This window comes from Canis lupus, chromosome 14 (assembly GCF_011100685.1).
Source record: "Canis lupus familiaris isolate Mischka breed German Shepherd chromosome 14, alternate assembly UU_Cfam_GSD_1.0, whole genome shotgun sequence".
Classification (NCBI taxonomy): domain Eukaryota; kingdom Metazoa; phylum Chordata; class Mammalia; order Carnivora; family Canidae; genus Canis; species Canis lupus.
In genome coordinates, this window is record NC_049235.1 from 49424390 (window position 1) to 49445870 (window position 21481).

The 21481-nt window shown below is 35.2% G+C and overlaps 1 long non-coding RNA gene across 13 annotated transcripts in view; it reads left to right on the forward strand.

Moving 5' to 3' along the window:
- LOC111098831 overlaps positions 1-21481 on the forward strand; it is a 187261-nt gene that overhangs the window by 31344 nt on the left and 134436 nt on the right. For 9 of the 13 annotated variants that reach the window (XR_005369721.1, XR_005369723.1, XR_005369714.1 and 6 more), the window contains 2 exons: positions 1831-1876; positions 13667-13719. The exons of 1 other annotated variant lie outside the window; for it this stretch is intronic. This is a non-coding gene — a long non-coding RNA (uncharacterized LOC111098831). The remainder of the gene's footprint in view (positions 1-1830; positions 1877-13666; positions 13720-21481) is intronic. 3 more of the 13 variants (XR_005369720.1, XR_005369719.1, XR_005369717.1) reach the window with 1 other exon arrangement.

Consider the following 21481-nt stretch of genomic DNA (forward strand, 5'->3'; position numbering starts at 1 on the left):
AAGTATATCATTTCCTGTTGCTAATTTCTAAATTTCACTTTAGAGGTGCAAGCTAAGCAATTTTAAATTGTCAGAGACACATAAATTACTGACTTACTTTAGCAGCAAGGGCTATTTTCTGGTATCTAATGATTAGACCTGAAATACATTTTATAGCAAAGTATAAGATTAAATAGTTTCACCTCTAAATGTGGTATGCATGTGATTCTTGTATCCTCCTTAAAAATTAAGTTTCATGTTTAGCAGAGAGTGAAATTCATCACTGACAAAGCATTGCAGGTGAGCTCATTCTCCTATTACCTTGATGTATGGAATTATTCCCTCAGGTTCATATCTAATCAAATGTGACCACAATTCATGTAATACTTTCCTTCAGATCTATGCAGCCTTAACAGTATTATCAGCTAATGAATTCTGCAGAGACACCTATAGTAAAAATGTTCTCTAACCAAGTAATTCTTCAGTGAATTAGATTTTTATTCGGAGGTTAAGAATAGTTTTATTTGAATTAGCAATACTTTGGAAACTTGGCAAATTACCTGGGTATAATAAGCTGTGATGAAAAATGAATTTAAAAATCCCCCCCCCAAAATAAATAAATTAAATAAATAAATAAATAAATAAATAAATAATAAAACTTTTCCCAAAAGCTGGGAACATTTACAAAGAGTTGAAATAAATAATTTGTATTAGAGCCAAAATATGACTTAAGTTATTTGGAAATATCTTTGAAAACATTGTATTACCGATAAGAATTGTCTTATAAATCTTGTATCCAAAATGGCTTTATGACAAAGGCACTCTTAGAGGTGTTCCAATTCCATCTGTTTTGAGCACCTATTTGAAGACTCGAGACAAACATCTTCATCAGGAGGTCAGGCAAATAGTCATCAAACTTCTTTCATTTCCACCTTTACCAAAACCAATCCATCCAAGGAAAGTTTTTATGAATCCTGACAGTACTTCTAAATCATTGAGGTACAGTAGTCTACAACATGTCTCATAGTGTACATTCTCCAAAACTCCCTTGGTGTCTTTGTGAAGGTTTAGTTTAATCAAGATTAAAATATCTGTCCCCAGCCCTTCCAAACCCTAGGGTTAGCAGTCTGCTAACCCTAATCTGCTAATCTGGCAATCAGAATGGGTAAAATGGACTAAAGTGGCAGATGCTCAGTTATAATGAGCTAAATTGGTAGGGTTGACATTATGGTGAGTCTCTTGATGTGCTGAAATACCTGGAACTGAGTTTTAGATGAAGATATATCTTGTGTGTGTCACGTGGGGTAGGAGTGGGGAGAAGATTAATCATAATTTTGAGAAAAGCATGTGTGTGGGGCCAGTTTCTTATATTCTGTAAAGAAATTTTTTTATTATATTGCTTTATAACTCCCGAGATCCAGAACTGTGACAGAGTAGGTTATCAATATTTTAAAAATTAAATATAGTTATCAAATATCTACCTACTTCTACCTGCATAAACTGATCATGTTGACATAATATTAATCAGGACATAGAACTCAACCTTGACACCAGTTTCTAAAAGGAAATACACCAGGAAATTTGTGATTTTCTCTGATCTTTAGAACAACCAAGTATTTTCAGGGTAAAAGAAGATATTGCATTGATCATGCAGAAATTTCCTAAGTTTTTCTTTATCTTGTCCTTTTTCTCTAGCGCTTTTATTTTTATGTTTATTTCTTATTATCGTGATAAAACACATATGCAGTTTATCATTAGGGATAGTGTACTCTCTCAACAAAGGTCTCCACGAAGAAAAGTTTTACACTAGCAACTTAGAAAATAAAGCATTCTTCTTTTTTTTTTTTTCAGGAATAAAAGTATCATATACAGATAATTCACTCTTTTACACAAAATGGTAAGTTTCGGTACTATAATATAGTTATTCCTAGCAAAAAAAAATTGGTTGTAATGGCTGTTTGTGAGTTTTAAAGAATTGGTGATTTGTCCCAGGAGCATTATCAACCATGTATAGGCACCCAGATATAATCTTTGTATGGTCAACTCTATGGGTAAATCCTCCTGTAGAAGAGTAGGCTTATTACAGAGTAGTTGTCCAGAAGTCTTGAACTATGTGGTGGAATTAAGCCAAGTATGAAATATTGGATACCTAGACCACTAAAAACGAGAGTGAATTAAAAATGTATAGTAGCTTGTATATTAACTCCAAACCAAGATAAATAATAAAAAAATGTGTTGACTTTATGATTCAAATTGAAAGCATGGGCAAACTTCATGTACTATCAAGACATTTCCTCTAGTTTCAGAATACATTTAGGTTCATCTTATTCCTGTGCTATAAAAAAAAAAACAATTCTTTTTGACATGTCTCTATTTTAACGTCATCTGTCTCTCAAATTTAGTTTGATGGTAAAATGTAAAGAACAGATATCTGATATCTTTTATAAGCAGTGACAAAACGGTGAATGCAAATATAAACTCACCGTCCCTTTAAGTAGGGTTCATATTTGCATTCAGTTTGATAATCACTCCCCTGGGGGAAGATTTCTTTACTTTTATTAACTTATTTTATTGAATACAGTATTTTTATCAGATACAAAAGAATGTCTTTAAAATGTAATATTGTATGTAACTTGAAGTTTAGCACCATTAGGAGATATACTTTGCTGTACACTTTTGAATCCTACAAATCTGTAATCAGATTTATGTAGCTATAGACTTTCTGTGGGTAAATACACATACACAATTCAATATAGTAGGTTGATTGGAGACCCTCAAAAATATTTGTCTGTCTTAACTTCTCATAACCACGAATGTGACCTTATTTGAAATAAACAGTCTTTACAGATGAATTAACCTAAGGATCTTGAGATGAAATCACCCGAGATTGCCTAGAAGGGCCTGATCCAAGCACAGGCGTCCTTACAAGAGTGAGTCAGACGTAGATTATACAGACAAGAAGAGAAGACACAGAGGAGAAGGTGATATAAAGACAGTCTTGAAGAGATTGTAATGATATGTCTGTTTGTCAGGAAATGCCAGGGATTGCTGGTAGCCACCAGCGCTGGAAGAGAAGAAAAAGTGTTTGCCCCTACCCTACATGGTTTAGAGGGAATGTAGCCCTGTTAGTACCTTGATTTCAGACTTTTTGCCTCCATAACTGTGACAATTTCTGTTGTTTTAAACCACTAAGTTTGGGGTAGTTCATTATAATGGCCCTAGGAAACTAATAGATTTTGGTAATGGGAAGTGAAATGTCACTGTAAAAATTACTTAAAAATATAGACGGTTTCAGAATTAGTTAATGGGTAGAGGCTGGAAGAATTTTGAGATACATAACAGAGAAAAGCTTAGATTTCCTTGAAAAGACTGTTGGTAGAAAAATGAACATTAAAATATGCTTCTGGGGAGATCTCAGATGGAAATAAGAAACATGTTATTGGAAACTGAAGAGGTGGTCCATGTCATAAAGTGGCAGAAAACTTGGCTTATTTTCTATTATTGAGTGGAAAGCAGACCTTGTAAGCAATAAACTTGCATATTTAGCTGAAGAGATTACCATGCAAAATGTCAGAAATATGGCATGGGTTCTATTTGTTACATGTGGCAAAATGTAAGAGGAAAGAGATAAATTAAGGAAAGAACCGTTAAACAATATGGAACCAGAACTTGAGTTTTTTGGGGAGCTTCTAGCCTACCCAGATTGCAAAGATGCTACTAGTAGGTGGTTTACTGGTAGGAAGCATGTTTGAAAGAGAGGTTCAAGGTTCAATTTTGTTGATTAATTGAGTATATGTATGATCATGGATCCAATTAGCACTCTCGGCAGAAGTCAGGAATAGATAAAGGATTATTCTTGAAGGATATGTGGAGAACCCTGTGTCTAATAGTATAGATCCCTTTGACATACATGAGAGGTTTTTTGACACTGGTATGCCAGCAGAGACACTGTCAGCTTGGACAGAAGAGGACAGATACAGGATGAAATAAAGGATGGCTCTTGGACTTCTGAGGTTCTACAGATAGGAAATGGACTGATAGAGATCAGTGGCAGGAAATATATGCTACTTTTCAAAGAAAGAAAGAATGACTCTAAGGGCAGAGTGGCAGAGACCACAGAGGTGGGTGCAGAGGAAGATGGAGATATTGCCAGAGACTTTGAAAAAATACATTTCTATTGTTTTAAGCTACCAAGTTTATAGCAATTTGTTATGACAGCCTTAGGAAACAAAGACATTCACATTTTCTGAAATTTGCAGGTATAATTTGCAGCCTATTTTAGATAATCATCTTTTCTAACAGTATATCTGGAATTCTCCTCTCTCTGTCTCTCCCCCTGCCCCCCCCCCTTCTTATCTACACATCAAAGCTATACAAAAGCAAAGTAGACTAGAAGATAGACTACCGTAACAGAAATCATATTGGGATTTAATTCAAACTAGGTTTAAAATCTACTCCTCCACTAACTGTGACATTGAGCAACTGAATTAACCTTTCTGAATCTACTTTAAGATGGAGATAATAAAGTTGACAAGAGATTTAGAATAGAAAATATATATAAATTGGAAGGCATGGTGCCTGCTAATTTTCCTCCTTTCCTTTATCCCAGTAAGAACATTAGGAATAAGCAATAGGAGTAGTAGCCCTGTAATGCTTGCAAATTTTGAACATCTAGAATGGTTTTAATTTGCATGATAATTTATGAGACTTATCAGAAAGTTTGATTTTTTTGTGGTCATTGTAAAGCCTGCTATTATATGGATGCATATCTTTAAGGCCCCAGGGAATTCATTTAAGGATTTTCCTCCCAAAGGCTACTTATTAAACATATGTACAAAAATGTTTTATGGTCAGAGAGAAAAAAAAAAAAAAAAAAAAAAAAACAACCTCAACCAATAAGAGAAAGGCTATATCTGCTATAGTCCTAGGGTTTTCTGTTACTTTATTAGTTCTGTCTGTTATATCTGATCCTAATTGTTAAAACGTACAAATTTATGGGTTCTTATAATGATCTTAATGATAGAAAAATATCTGTATTTATACTCTGTGGTCAGATTTGAGGTTTTTAATTCTGAAGACACTTACAGGGGACACATGCAGAGATTTTTTTATCTCTCTTGAATTAAGTCTTCATTAGCCTCACATGAAGCATGATAAGAATGCTTTGAAAGGTTGTATATATTTGTATTGATTGCTTCTCCAACTTTTATGTTCTGATCTTAACAGGTACCAAATTCTTAAGTTTGAAAAATTGATTCCTCAGTTAGAGTTATAATGAAAACTCAAATAAATTTAAAATAATTGTGTAGTAAAATTTCCTGAAGGGTAAAGATGAGATTTCTACCACTTTATACAATGTATTTCAAATATTTCTATTTTCACTTAGAGCTCTTCCTAAAAGTTGGCTACATTATTTCCTCTTCCTAGGGATCTCAAATGTAGTTGCTCATTAGAGTTAGAATGACTGGAGTTGGAATGTGGGTTTTAAAATAAAAAGTATGTGGAAATTTTCTAGCATATTCAAGAGTAAAAAGAATAAGGTGAAGTGCTCCCACATGCCCATGACAGGCATCAACAATGGACTTATGGTCAACCTTGTTTTATCTGTACCTCCACCCAACTTTGGATTATGCTGAACCTAATCTAAGTTAACAGATAATTTCATCTGTAAATATTTTACATAAATATTTTGGATGGAAACTATTTTTAAATACAATCATAACATCCTTATCAGACACAAAGTAACACTAACTTTTTAATATCGTGAAATATAAGTGTTCACATTTGTCCCAACATTTAGTAATATAATTTTGTACAATGTCTTTTAATTAGAATCCAAAAACATTTATACATTGTAATTGGAAGACATGTTTTTGAGTCTTTTCAGTAAGATCCCCTTTTCTCTCTTGTTTTCCTTGTTAGTTACTGGAGAAATGTCCCAAAGAACTATCTGCTCTGATGTGGTAGCAACTAGCCACATGTAGTCATTTAAATTTTAATAATTAAATGAAAAATTTAACATAGAATTAAATAAAATTTAAAATATCACACTAAAATGCTTTCTAAGTGCTCAATAACCTCATGTAGCTACTATATTAAATAATGCAGGTATAGAACAATTCCATTGTTTTTAAAGGTTCTTCTACAGATTTTCCCTCAGTAAAGATTTTTTTTTTTTTTTGAATACACCCCTATATGTCATTTGATACATTCTGGCACCTGTATTTCCTATAAATTGATAATTATATATGACAGTCTTGATGGATTTATGTCCAGTGTGTTGCCAAAACTATATAGCTTTATCAAGAGTTACGTAAAATCTTATGGTCTCTTTTTATGATGTTAGTAGCCACTGATGATCATTGCCTAGTTTTAATTACTCCATAACTTTCATAATTTTTCTCCTTTCCATGTCATTCTTACCTGTATAAACATAGTAAGTTTATTGCAAGTGGTGCTGCTTATTAGAATTTTCTCTTAGCCTCTAGTACTCTAGAACCTTGTCTTCTGGGACAAAATTCAGCCAGTGATCTACCATTGTTGTAGATCTGAGTCAAGTCCACATTTTATAGTATTTCAATCAAGATCATAGCCTACCTATCTGGGTTGAAAATTACTTTGTACAATAAAATTTCTCCTGAAAGTTTTATGCCTTGAAGACATATTAAATATACATATCTAATATTGATCCTTTCAAGCTTCAATAAAATTTTATTAAAGGGATTGTTTTTTTCAAAGATAAAGACCCACAAAGACAGGAGAGAAAATAATTGCAACAGCATTTTGGAAGTTAGAAGATAGATGGACCAGGACTACCCAGTTAGCAAACGCTAACCTGGAAATAGAAAAAGGAGCCAAAATTTAAAAATTTCAAAAAATTCAGGAACTAGGAGTGAAGCAGTATGGTGTTAAAGAATATCTGATGATTAAAAACCAAAGTCCTAATAATTTCTTCCGTTTCATTAAACTGCTTCTCTGTTACATTGACAATATTCTGGAGATTTGTTTGCTAAAAAAAGTTAAACTATTCTTGGACTGGACTGTTGAGAGTGAATGTGCAATATTGTAACAAGAAAAGTGAATGGACCACATATATATAGCTGCAAAGGTTTTTGTGCCTTCACTTGACTCCTAAGATGTGGACAACCAGACTTCTCCCACAGGAGACTAGAATATCTGTCTCTGGGAAATTTGCCTTCCCATGAAATACGAAACAAAAAAGATTGACATCCAGGATTTTGTAAAAATTGTCCATATCTCCCTTCAGTGGGGGTTCAAGTTTGCCAGTCCTTACCAGACACTCAGAGCTTTCAATTTGCTTTTTGAGCACCCTGTTCCTGCCACTCTTAATCATGAGTAAGCAAATAAATTATGAGATATCTTGAGAGAAAGTTTAAAAGGGAAGATAGAAATAGAAATAAATAAAAGAAAAAGCAACTTGTAAGGAAGAAACACTATGCAGAAAGAAAGAAAATAACAGTATCCTAATAGTGATCATAGAGACTATTTATAAGATAAAAATTAGATGATATGGAGAGAAACATTCAAAGACTATCATAAAACTTAAAAAATGATCACAAGAAAAAAAAGTACTTTTGTAAGTGTTACAAAGTTGAAGGATTTCCCGGAAATTAAAACAGACCAAAAAAAACAAGGGGAGGGGGGATCATAACAAATTGGAATACCAGTGAAAGTCTGGGATTTTTCATAAGCAACACTGGAAGCAAGAAACAATGTAATGTCTTCAGATATTTGAAGAAAAATGATTTTTAACTGACAGTTCTATACTAGGCCTAGCTCTCAAGTTTTATTTTAGATAAACAAGGGGAAATTTATTTGGAAGGTACTAGAAAATGTGTTCCCCAAAAATGTAGACTTTAACCATAAAAATGGGACAGGGCAGACAACAGGAGATCCAACACAGAAAAAGACAAGGAATCTCTAGAATGAAAAGGATACCCCAGGTTGATTGTTGTGCTCTAGGCATACATGACAGTCTGTGAAGGTGGCTGCAGTTTGCAAAATTGGTGGCCAAGTACAACGTAGAGCTTCATATTTTATAGCAGTCCATCCCACAAAGTAAGCTGATAGGCATAATAGACATCAGTGAAGCAAGCTATCTCTTCTATTGATGTGATTCACAATATCGATGATATATAACTGAAACTGAATGAGAAGACAGTAAAGAAGTATGTTACTGTCACAGGTGGATATATTGAAATCTTGTGTCTCTTTCCACTAACATTGTGGTAAGACCCTCTGCTCCTCAAGTATTAAAATGCAGAAAAGTCCTCCACAATTATAGCTAAATATTTCTTTGAAAAAGAAAAACCTGTTTGTACATGCATACAATTTCCTCTAAATTAATACCCACCTGAAATCTCAGAATATGACCCTATTTGGGAAAAGTCTTTGTAAATGTAATGTTCATTAATTAATATGAAATCATACTGAATTAGGATGGACCCTAAATCCTGTAACTGGTGTCCTTTTATATGAAGAGAAGAGAACATAAATAAACACGGGAGGAAGGTCATGTGAAGATGGAGGCAGATTGGATTGATAAAGGTCTTAAAGACAAGGATTTGTCCAAGGATTGCCATCAACTACCAGAGTCTAGGAAGAGAAAGGAATCTTACCTAGAGCTTCAGAGGGAGCATGGCCCTGTTGACACTTTGATGTCAGAAATTCAGCCCTCAGTACTGTGAGAGAATAAATTTCTATAGTTTTAAGCCATCCAGTTGTAGTAATTTAAATGCAGGTAATAAATTTATTTTCTATAAGTTCAGAATTTCAAGCTTATAATACTGTGGTTATTTCTATAAAAGTTGGATACTGGACTTTTGGTCTATAAGCATTTTATTCCCATTGTTTTGTTTGTTTTGTTTTTTAAAGATTTTATTTGTTTATTTGACACACAAAGAGAGCCAGCACAGGCAGAGGGAGTGGCAGGCAGAGGGAGAGGGAAAGCAGATTTCCTGTGGGGCCGAGGATCTGATGTGGGATGATCCCAGAACCCTGGGATCACAACCTGACCCAGAGGCAGACGCTTAACTGAGTCACCCAGGCACACTCCCATTGTTTTGTTTTGTTTTGTTTTGTTTTGTTTTTAAGTGAAAATCAAATCAGCTAATTTCATTTCAACTTACAGTTGTAGTCACCAAAATGTAGTCTTTGCTAAGAGTGAATTCTAGAAACTGGATCTCTTTTTTATCAGACTTGCAATTCAGACTTTAAGGGGATATGGTCAGTGAGAATTGATTGAGGAGGATTAATTTTGACTCATTCTTCCTGTCATTGCTCTCAAGGCCCCTCACAACTGCACACTACAGTATTACCCCCTTCATTTTCTTTCTATTGATAAGATGTAACTGATAAGGTTGCTTTACCTCTAAAACCTCCTGAAAGTTCACATTCCTTTTTTCCATTGTTCTGAGGATTTCACATTAAACATAGTCTACTTCTATGCTCTTAAAAATATTTTTATCTTTTAAAGAATAGAGAAAATAATCCATGAACTAATACCCTAAATGGTTCAGAATATTCACAAAGAATGAAACATTTATATTATTTCCAAGAGTATATATTTTGAAGATTTTATTTATTTATTTGAGAGAGAGAGTGAGCATGAGAACAGGGAGGGGCAAAAGGTGAGAGGGAAAGAATCTGAAGCAGATTCTGCATTGAGCAGAGAGCCTGATGTGATCATGGGGCTGAAACCAAGTGTTGGGCGCTTAACTGAGCCACCCAGGCATTCCTATTTCCAAGAATATTCTTTTTGTTTTTTTTTTTTTTTGAGTGTTGATGTTTTGTTTTCCAAGAATATTCTTAATAAAAATTTTAGGCACATCAGATGTGATTCAAAGGATAGCTTCCAGGTTTAAGCCAGTCTGCTGATTGGCAGCCTGATAGGGAATTAAGGAATTCTCATTCTCCTATTAGCACTTTGCATATCCTCAACTCTAAGTGTATTCCTTGGTGTTCCTTTCAGGAATAAAAATATAATTATTTTTTCTCCTGCCTTGGGGAACATTAGGAAGCTTTGGAAAGGGAAAACTCTACAAATTCAAAGTGGCATAAGGGGGTTACTACTAAGCACAAACACATATTTTGCCAGTTTGGAATTCTACCAAATGCTGTAATTGGTTTCTGAAGATGTACAGAATGGATTCTCTTTGTTTGTCTACAGTAGGATTTAGATGTCATGGAATCAATTTGATAATATATAATCCAGGCATAGGTGACAATAAAAGAACAAGAGGAAATATTCTTCTGTGAAATCCCACAGGTTGACATTCTCTTAACTTTGTCCCTGTGGTTCTGGCAGATATCTTTACCAAGCTGATAGAGTTGTTTCCTTTCCCAGATGAATGGATTTCCTGATAGCACTTTGGCAGAAAGTAAATTTTCCTCCATATCCATAGTTTTGTTTTTATTATTGTACTTTTTCCTGAAAAAGATAGGTAAGCACACCTGTTGTGAAGAAAAGAGATAAAGGAAGGTGTCATCAGTGGAATCAGTGGATCAATTGGCCATGTGGTAGACTGGTATAGTTCTCTTTAGGGGCAGATGGCCCCAACAGATGCTATCTTAGGTGAAGTGTATGGAATGAAATGAGGAATGTAAATGACTACAGGCACATAGAGACACAATAGAGAAATTATAGCACACAGAAGAAATTGAAAAGGAATAGCCAGAGGCATAGGAGGTTAGTCAAAGTTGTCATGGAAATAGAAGTAAGAGAGAAATTCAAGAGAGAGTAATTAGCTGTTATTTGTTCCAGAGATCTTAAATAAGATAGCCTAAGTCTACTTATGGGACTTGGTAATAAGGGCTCTTTTGATACAACATAAGATAATAACTAGTGTTGTTAATAAGAGGACTATTGAGACAGCAGAGGTAGATTGCTTTGGGCTAAGGGTTGAAGAAGGGGCCGAGAGAAAGTACAGAACAAATGTCAACCTCTATTTCAGTGATGTATGTGGTGTGTGTGAGAGAGAGAGAGAGAGAGGAAGAATAGAGCCATCATAGTAAATAGATGAATAAGATGTTACTTTTGGCCTCTAGAGTGACTTATGGTGTTCAAGTGGGAGACAGAAGCATATTTAGATGTTGTAAAAACAGTATAGTAAAGTTTGGACAAATGTAAGCTTAAGAATCTTTGAGAATATGAATAGGAGAGACTTTATCATCCTGAGAGGGAAGCATTGGTGGTCAAGGAGAATCTCTGGGTAGGGACAGGCTGGTCCACCTGGATGAGGCAAATTCAGTTTCTTCCACACAGTACTATTCTAGACAGTTTGCTTCATTTATCATGGCAAGGTAGTTTGATAGAGTTAATTTGAGCATTTCCTTCCACCTTTACTTTCTCATATCATTTTCCTCCCTTACTCTCACCCACCACAACCCACAATGAAATAGAAGCAAAGTTTACAGGTAATTGCCAAATTAAATATGAGAATGATTCTCTCTTTAGATACTTTCTTATGGAGTTGATTTTTGGATACTAAAAAGAAGTGGCCTGAGGTAAGAGGAGAGATCATGCTGAGTGGGGACAAAATTTATAATTGGAGAGGGAATATACTTTAGAGGGAAAATAAAGAATTCCTATTGATTGGTATTAGTAGTAGCCTTAGTATCGTTGTCTGATTGCAGAAAACCAGGTTGGAAAATTAGAAGGAACCCAAATGATGAAATGGCCTCAGGAATGGATGTTCCTTATCATAATCCATTTGTAACATGGTTTTTAGCATTTCTGGACACTTAGGAGCCTCACTACTTATCATGGGGGCAAGAGGAACATGGGCGAATTGTCACTTGAATAAGGAGGACTAAACCAGGGGGAATATATTATTTTTTTAAGATTTTATTTATTTATTCATGAGAGACACACAGAGAGAGAGAGAGAGAGAGGCAGAGATATAGGGAGAGGGAGAAGCAGGCTCCACAGAGAGCCCGATGTGGGACTCGATCCCAGGACTCTGGGGTCATGCCCTGAGCCAAAAGCAGATGCTTAACCACTGAGCCACCCGGGGATCCGTAAACCAGGGAGAATATCTGTATAAGCAAGGGCAATAGTGAGTCAACTGCTGTTAGTTAAAACTTTGATGCTTTTATCTATAAAATGGGAATAATAATATTACCTACCACAGGGTATCATTTAGTACATCAAATGACATAATCAATACATCTGCTAGGAGAAATGGATGAATCCTATTTGGAAGTAATTAACGTTATCTGGAAACTTTATATTTTTTATGTTATTTCCAGTATTTAGTAAAAATGAAAACAAAACTCAAAATCCCCCAAAAACCTGATTATAAAAGGGACTTGACTATACAACTGAAATTAAGAGAAAAAATAGAAAGTAGAAACAGACCCATAATTGACCCAGATTTGGGAATTAGCTAAGTAGGATTAAGAACTATAATTTGTATGTTGAAGAAAATAGATTAACATATAAAGAATTTCATCAGAGAATGTGTAATTATTGAATGTGTATTTATTGAAATATCAAATAAAATTGTACGCATGAAAAAGGAACTATCTAATACTAAGAATTTAGTGCACTACCGGATTAGGGAACTAGAAGTCAGGCTAATAAAGAATATCCACACAAAAGTCCGGAAAGAATAAAAAGATGCAAAATAAAGAATATAGGAAAAGTAACATGTGAAAAATAGTGACAAGGTATTGTAGTTGGCAAAACAATGACAGCATTTCCATTCCTAAGTATATGCCCCAAAGAAATATCTGCATACAGATATGGCAATCAAAAAACATGCACAGTAAGGATGCCTGGGCGGCTCAGCAGTTGAGTGTTTGCTTTTGTCTCAGGGTGTGATCCTGGAGACCAGGGATCAAGTCCCACATCGGGCTCCCTGCATGGAGCCTGCTTCTCCCTCCATTCATGTCTCTGCCTCTCTCTCTCTCTCTCTCTCTCTGTGACTCATGAATAAATAAATAAAGCCTTTTTAAAAAATGCACAATTAAGTTCATGTAAGAAGTATTTGTAATAGTCCCAAAGTGGAAATAACCCAAATGGTCATCAATAGCATAATACATAATACTAAACTGCATTGAAAATAAACTAAAACTAGACACAATATATTTTTCAAAAACATAATTTAAGCTACATCTTATGACTGTATCTATATGAAGCTCAAAAATACTCATAGCTTATCTATATCTATGTTGTTTTATTTATTTTTTTTTAATTTTATTTATTTATGATAGTCACAGAGAGAGAGAGAGAGAGAGGCAGAGACACAGGCAGAGGGAGAAGCAGGCTCCATGCACCGGGAGCCCGACGTGGGATTCGATCCCGGGTCTCCAGGATCGCGCCCTGGGCCAAAGACAGGCGCTAAACCGCTGTGCCACCCAGGGATCCCCTATCTATGTTGTTTTAAACCCAAAGAGTGGTTACCAGTGGTGTCCTGTGGAAGAAGCAGTGTGCAAAGGGAAGTTTCTGGGGGTCCTCATGAAATTTTGTTTATCACTGATTTGGTTAAAATGGTTTACATAGTTTGTGAATTTATAGAGCTTTACATTTATGAATTATATACTTTTAATAATATAATGCTAGTATTACCATTATAGTCAATAGTGAATTCATGTAAGTCTATGTGAAAAGTGGAATTATCAAAAGTTTTTTTTTAATTTAATAATTAGCAGCTTTGTTTTTCAGATTCTTATCCTGATACCAAACAAACAAAAGTAAAACACCTAAATTAAATCAAGGTATTGTACAATTTTTCACCTAATCTCTATATTATTATTTACATCGAACACTAGATAGTATAGTAGCAGGATATGCAAAACAAAAGGAAACAGGGCCTCTTGAATAAAAGAACCATAAGCATAGAGGCTTAGAAACAATAATATGTACATATTATGAAGCTGAGAAACAATATGTACAAATTACAAAGATGAATATACATTTTTGTAAAGAAACCACTCAAGTCTGTCATTTAGCATCATTACTTTTCAACTGATTGATTTGCATTGTGAATTCACGTAGAGCTTGCCATTTTACTCTCTCATGAGCATTGTGTGTATGTTTCTGTCCCTTTATTGGAACATGCATTCTCGATAAACCCTACTAGCTTCAAACTACCAGGAATGCTATATAAAATTTAACACTTTTTAAAATGCAGGCCGAGTTTAAATAAGAATGAAAAATCTCTTGGCAATAAATATAAAGACTGAGCTAACTCTCAACCTGGGCTTCTTCAGTATGTTGACTGTTTACCACACTCAAAGATTGAGATCTTCATAGCTCCTAGGAAGGGCAAAAGTGGAATAGTTTGGAAGTGGGGATAGTTAAGACTCCTTAAGCTTTCACAACATAGAGAATTATGGGCTCAAAACTCTATACCTTAAGTAAAATAGGATTAAAACAAATCTACCAACCTATCAAAGGAAAGGAAACTGGAAATGGTTTAATTTAGTCTGAGCTCTGGGAGTTTAAGGAAAAGAACTTGTTTCAGAATGTCTAATCACAGGCCTGTCCTACTGCGAGTTTGTGTGGGAGGACGTGAGTGAGGCACCTACTGTTCTGCCATCTTGCATCACTCCAAATTTAAAGTTCAAATTTCTATTACCATGTGGTCTGGAGATAATAACCTAAATGTTTCTAAGTAGTATTCCAACTTGTTGATAAAATATTCGGGATCAATCGTCAGAATGTATCTAGTGTTAAATCATTTCTCATGATATATCCTAGTACTGTTCTACTCTTAGTCACCACCATAATCTCTCCTCTGCATTATCATGATAACTGCATAACAAACTTCTTTGCTTCTATACTTGACTTTGCTGTTTATTCTCTACAAAGTCAGATCATGCCACTCATCTGCTCAAAACTCTCAGTGTTTTCCTGTATCACACAGAATAAATTCTGTGTCCTTAACCATATTCTACCGGACACCTTGTACCAGCCTCCCCCTGATTTGGTCTCCCACTCATTTCTGATTCACATCCTTCCCCCATCCCCTCCTTCATTTTGCACCACACACTGGATATACATTTTTCTTGGGAAATGCTGGATAAGCTTCTTTCTCATAGCCTTTGGCTACTCCCTCTGCGTGGAACACTCTTTTCCCCAGATATTCTTAGAATTGTCTTTCTTTCCTTATTCAGATCTCTACTGTGTTATCTTCTGTTATGAGTTGAATTTTCCCTCCCACCATTTCAGAAAAGAAAGAAAGAAAAGATTGATATGTTGAAGTCCTAACATCTGGTACCACGAAATTTGATCTTACTTGGAAATTGGGTCATTGCATCTGTAATTAATTATTACAATGGGCCCTAAATCAGTATGATTGGTATCCTTATAAAAAGGGCCAATTTGGACACAGACATGCATATAAAAAGAGCATCTTTGAACGTGGAGATGGCATCTGTAAACCAAGAAGAGAAGCCTGAACAGATCCTTCCTTCATAGCCCTTAGAAGGAACTAATTGCTAGTAGCTTGATTCCTTATCTCTAGCCTCTAGAAATCTGAAAACATATTTGTTTAAACTCCTCAGTTTGTAGAGGTGCCTGAGTCGCTCAGTTGGTTAAACGTCTACCTTTGGCTCAGGTCATGATCTCAGGGTCTGGGATTGAGCCCCAAATCAGGCTCTCTGATCAGGGGGAGCCTACTTCCCCCTCTCCCTCTGCCTGCTACTCCCCCTGCTTATGCGCTCTCTCTCTCTCTTTTTCTCTGTCAAATAAATAAAATCTTAAAAAAAACCACAAACCACTCAGTTTGTGGTACTTTTTTACAATACCCTAGGAAACTCTTACCACATTTAAACGAAGAGGACTTCACTTTGTACTTGATGTAAAATAGCTCTGTGATTTTCTTACTCTTTACCCCACTCTTGTATTATTTATTCTTGGTATCTGTATTCTTTGTCTCCTTGTCACAAAATGGAAGCTCCACAGGTAGGAGTACTTGACATGTATTTTCTTATTTTATCAAAACAATACAAGAAGAAATAGAAAACTTGAATAGAACTTCCAGAATTAAGAACTTGAAATAGTAATTCATATACCAACTTCCAAAAAAGCAAACAGACCAACAAACAAACCCCAAACTGGTCCATTGTTAAAATATTCAATTAATAGATAACTGACATCCTATTAAAATTCTTTCACAAAATAGGAAATCATTGATCTTACCGATCTCATTTTAGGAAGTTGATATATATTTGGTAATGAAGACAAGAATGCTATTTTTGTTTATTAACTTCATGTAGTTCTCAAGTGTTAAAGCATTGTTTTAAGGACTTTATAAGTACTAATTTAATCTTTTGCTAGCCAACTGAAGTAGGTACTATACTAATTTCACTTATGAGTAAATGTACAAATAACTTTAAATTATACTAGCAAACCAAATATAGTAGTGTATTAAAAGAAAACATGATTGAGTGAGGCATATTCTGGTATTTCAAGAAGTATTAATATTTGAAAATAGTTACTATAAATAATATTTTGTCTGTATTTTGTAATAAAATATGTAACAACATATTCATCATATCATTTGGAAATATTTTTATATAATTTAATATTCATTCATGATTTAGAAAAAAATAAAACCTCATAGTAAATTTGGAGTTAGCTAGAGAAATACTTCCTAAAATTTCAGCAAATTTCACACTTAATGGTGACAGGTAGAAGTGTTTTCAATTAAATCAGGAAAATGATGAGCATACCTGCTCTGACCATTGTTATTCAGCATTGTACTTGAGGCCCCAAGCAGTGCTGGAATACAATAAAAATAAAAATAAAAATAATAATTAAAATAATAAAATAATTAAAATAATAATAAAAATATAAATAAGATAATAAATAAATAATAATAATAAATAAATTAATTAAATAATTAAATAATTAAAAATAATTAAAGTTGTATTATTTCAAAGAAACAATCATCAGTATCCTCAGTACACATCAGTAAGTGTTTGTATACCTAGAAAACTTAAGAGAGAAATGTTTGGTATTAGTAGGTGGGTTCAGCAAGAGCGACGTATATAAGATCATAAATCCATTGTATTACTATACACAGCAACAAGTAAGGTAACATTATAAAAACAATAAAAACTGTAAAGTACTAAGAAATTTTACTGAAAAGTGTTAAAGAATATAAATATAAAGGTATTCATATCCATGGCTGAAAAGTCTTAACTGTATGTATAGGTTAATTCAATTACATTAATTTAATGCAATCAAGATCTTTTCATAGTTTTTACAATATTGAGAGATTGTTTATCTTACTTACAAGGTTATTGAAATGTCAAGGGTCATTAAGAGAAGATTTAAGAAGAGTAAGCTGAGAATATTTGCCATCCAGATCTCAAGAATAAAGTAGTGGTATTTGTGTAAGAGATAGATAAATGGAATAATGGAACAGAATAGAGAAAATATATTTTAAACCTTGCTTTACAATATATGAGGCACTACAGATAAGTGAGGGAAAGAATTAACTCTACATATATAATGATGGTGGAACAGGTTATCCATATGAACAAATAAAATATGTGCTAATCTCCTGCTATGCCCAGAAACCAATTATACAGGGACCAATTCTAATCTGCAATTAGATAAAAAAATCTAATTAGGAAAAACGGAATTTTTGTTAAAATTGGAAACATCTGTGTTCTACAAGACAACAGTAAAATAGGTGAAATGGTAATCCAATGGTCCCTGGTCCAGGAGAAGTTAATTCCAAGATACACAAATGCTTAGCAATGGTAATTAGAATACATAAATTAAAAAAAAAAAAAAAACTCTTCAACCAAGATTTGCATATAAAACTGGATAAAAGATACAGAATAGCAATGCACAGAAGAAAAAGGTATTACATATAGATACATAGATGTGGATATGGATACACACATACACATATATAGATAGGGTCAATTTACTCTAGTGTTTGCTCAAGATGAAAAGGAGAATGAGATCAAAAAGGAGGAACACAGACTACTAAATAAATAAGTAGTATTTTATTTCTAAGTGCCTGCTGAGCACATGGTATTTATTATATTTATATATTTCATTTAAATGAAATATATTAACATAAACTTTTTAAATGTAGACAATAGGGTATTGCATGGCAAAAATGCCAAGTGAATGTTAACACTTCACTGGATGTATCATTTGCAAATATCTTCTCTTGTTCAGTTGGTTGCCTTTGTTTTCTTAATGATTTCCTTTACTGTGCAAAACCTTTTTATTTTCATGTGGTCCCGGTATTTTAATTTTGCTCTTATTTCCCTTGTCTGAGGAGACATATCTACAAAAATGTTTCTTTGGCTGATGTTAAAGAAATTACTGCTTCTGATTTCTTCTAGGGGTTTTATGGTTTTGAGTCTCACATTTAGATCTTAGATCCATTTTGAGTTTATTTTTGTGTATGGTGTAAGAAACTTTTCCTGTGCTCCCCCCAGGACAGGCAGAGGCCGGGAGGGCGTCAGACAATGAAGACGCTCCTGCCACTGGGTGCCCCCAAGCCATGCAGATCAGTGGCCCCTGCTGCCGGAGCATCCAAGCCAGTGCAGACTGGGAGCTGTGGTAGTTATTGTGGGAGCTGACTCCAGGGATAGAGAGCTGGCCACCACCAGTGGGGTTGTTCTCCTGGTGTCACCCTGTGCCTGGGATGGAGTGGGGCTGCCAGGGAACAGAGGCCCCATGGGGTAAACAGCTCCCACTGAGCTGAGCACCTGGCAGTAGGGGGGCAGCTCAGCTCGCCCAGGTAGGTGCACACACCTGAGAATCTGCATGCAGGCTGTCCCCCAGAAGACCAGCTAGAAGGACAGGGGAAGAGTAAGCTCTTGAGCTAGCAGTGCTGGAAAGCTCCAGGGGAAGTCTAGGGATTTACAGTATATAGAACCAGAGGATACCCTGCCTATTTTTTTCTCTTTTATTTTTCTTCCATTTTCCAACACAACAAGTTTTTAGACACTGCACTGAGCAAAATTATTAGAAAGAAAAACTCACCACAAAAGAAATAATCAGGAACAGTACTCTCTGCCACAGAGTCAAAGAATTTGGACTAAATTTCTATGTCAGAAAGCCAATTCAGAAGCACAATTATAAAGCTACTGGTGGCTCTGGAAAAAAGCATACGGGATTCAAGAGACTTCATGACTGCAGAATTTAGATCTAATCAGGCCGAAATTTAAAATCAACTAAATGAGATGCAATCCAAACTGGAGGTCTTAATGACTAGGGTCAATGAGGTAGAAGAAAGAGTGAGTGACATAGAAGACAAGTTGATGGAAAGGAAGGAAGCTGAGGAAAAAAAACAAAAGATCATGAGGAAAGGTTAAGGGAAATAAATGACAGCCTTAGAAGGAAAAATCTATGTATAACTGGGGTTCCAGAGGGCACTGAGAGGGACAGAGGACCAGAAACTGTATTTGAACAAATCATAGCTGGAAACGTCCTTAACTTGGGGGAGGGAAACAGGCATTCAGATCCAAGAGTTAGATCCCCACCCCCCCAAAACCAATAAAAACCGTTCAACACCTGGACATCTAATAGTGAAACTTGCAAATTCCAGAGATAAGGAGAAAATCCTTAAAGCAGCAAGAGACAAGAGATCCCTAACTTATATGGGGAGAAAGATTAGATTAACAGCAGACTTCTCCACAGAGAGCTGGCAGGCCAGAAAGGGCTGGCAAGATATATTCAGGGTCCTAAATGAGAAAAACATGTAGTCGAGAGTACTTTATCCAGCAAGGCTCTCATTCAGAATAGAAGGAAAGATAAAGAAGTTCCAAGATAGGCAGAAACTGAAAGAATATGTGATCACCAAACCAGCTCTGCAAGAAATGTTAAGGGGAACTCTGTAAAAGAAAGAGGACGCCCAAAGAAATAATCCACAAAACAGGGATTGAATAGATATTATGATGAAATAAATTCATATCTTTCAATAGTAGCTGTGAATGTGAATGGGCTTAATGATCCCATCAAAAGACGCAGAGTTTCAAACCGGATAAAAAATCAAGACCCATCTATTTGCTGTCTACAAGAGACTTTTTATTTTATTTTATTTTATTTTATTTTATTTTATTTTATTTTATTTTAATTATTATTTTTTAAAGATTTTATTTATTCATGACAGGCAGACACACACACACACACACACACACACACACACACACACACAGAAACACAGGCAGAGGGAGAAGCAGGCTCCATGCAGGGAACTGACGTGGGACTAGATCCCGGGTCTCCAGGATCACACCACGGTCTGAAGGCCGCACTAAACTGCTTGGCACCGGGGCTGCCCAAGAGACTCATTTTAGACCTAAGGACACCTACAGCCTGAAAATAAAAATTTGAAGAACAATTTACCATTCAAATGGTCCTCAAGGGGATCCCTGGGCAGCTCAGCAGTTTAGCACCTGCCTTTGGCCCGGGGCAGATCCTGGAGTCGCAGGATTGAGTCCCACGTCAGGCTCCCAGCATGGAGCCTGCTTCTCCCTCCTCCTGTGTCTCTGCCTCTCTCTCTCTCTCTCTCTCTCTGTCTATCATAAATAAATAAATAAATATTTTTAAAAAATGGTCCTCAAAAGAAAGCAGGGGTAGCAATCCTCATATCAGATAAAGTTAATCCCAAAGACTATAGTAAGAGATGAAGAGGAACACTATATCATACTTAAAGGATCTACCCAGCAAGAGGACAAAGATGAATATTTATCCCCCTAATATGGGAGCTGCCAAGTATATCAATCAATTAATAACCAAAATAAAGATATACATAGATATTAATACATTTATACTGGGGGACTTTAGCATGGCACTTTCTGCAAATGACAGACCTTCTAAGCACAACATATCCAAAGAAAAAAGAGCTTTAAATGATACAGTGGACAAGATGGACTTCACAGATATTTATAGAACTTTACATCCAAATGCCACTGAATACACATTCTTCTCAAGTGCACCTGGAACTTTCTCCAGAATAGACCACATACTGGGGCACAAATCAGGTCTTAACCTATACCAAAAGATTGGGATTGTCCCCTGCATATTTTCAGACCTTAATGCTTTGAAACTTGAACTCAATCACAAGAAGAAATTTGGAAGAAACTCAAACACGTGGGGGTTAAAGAGCATCCTGCTAAAAGATGAAAGGGTCAACCAGGAAATTAGAGAAGAATTTAAAAGATTCATGGAAACCAATGAGAATGAAGATACAACTGTTCAAAATCTTTGGGATACAGTAAAAGCAGTCCCAAGAGGGAAATACATCACAATACAAGCTTCCCTCAAAAAATTGGAAGAGAATTCAAATACACAAGCTAATCTCACACCTAAGGGACCTGGAGATAGAACAGCAAATGAAACCTACACCCAGCAGAAGAAGAGAGTTAATGAAGATTTGAGCAAAACTCAATGAAATAGAGACCAGAAGAACTGTAGAACTGATCAACAAATCCAGGAGTTGGTTCTTTGAAAGAATTAATAAAATAGATAAACCATTAGCCACTCTTATTAAAAAAGACT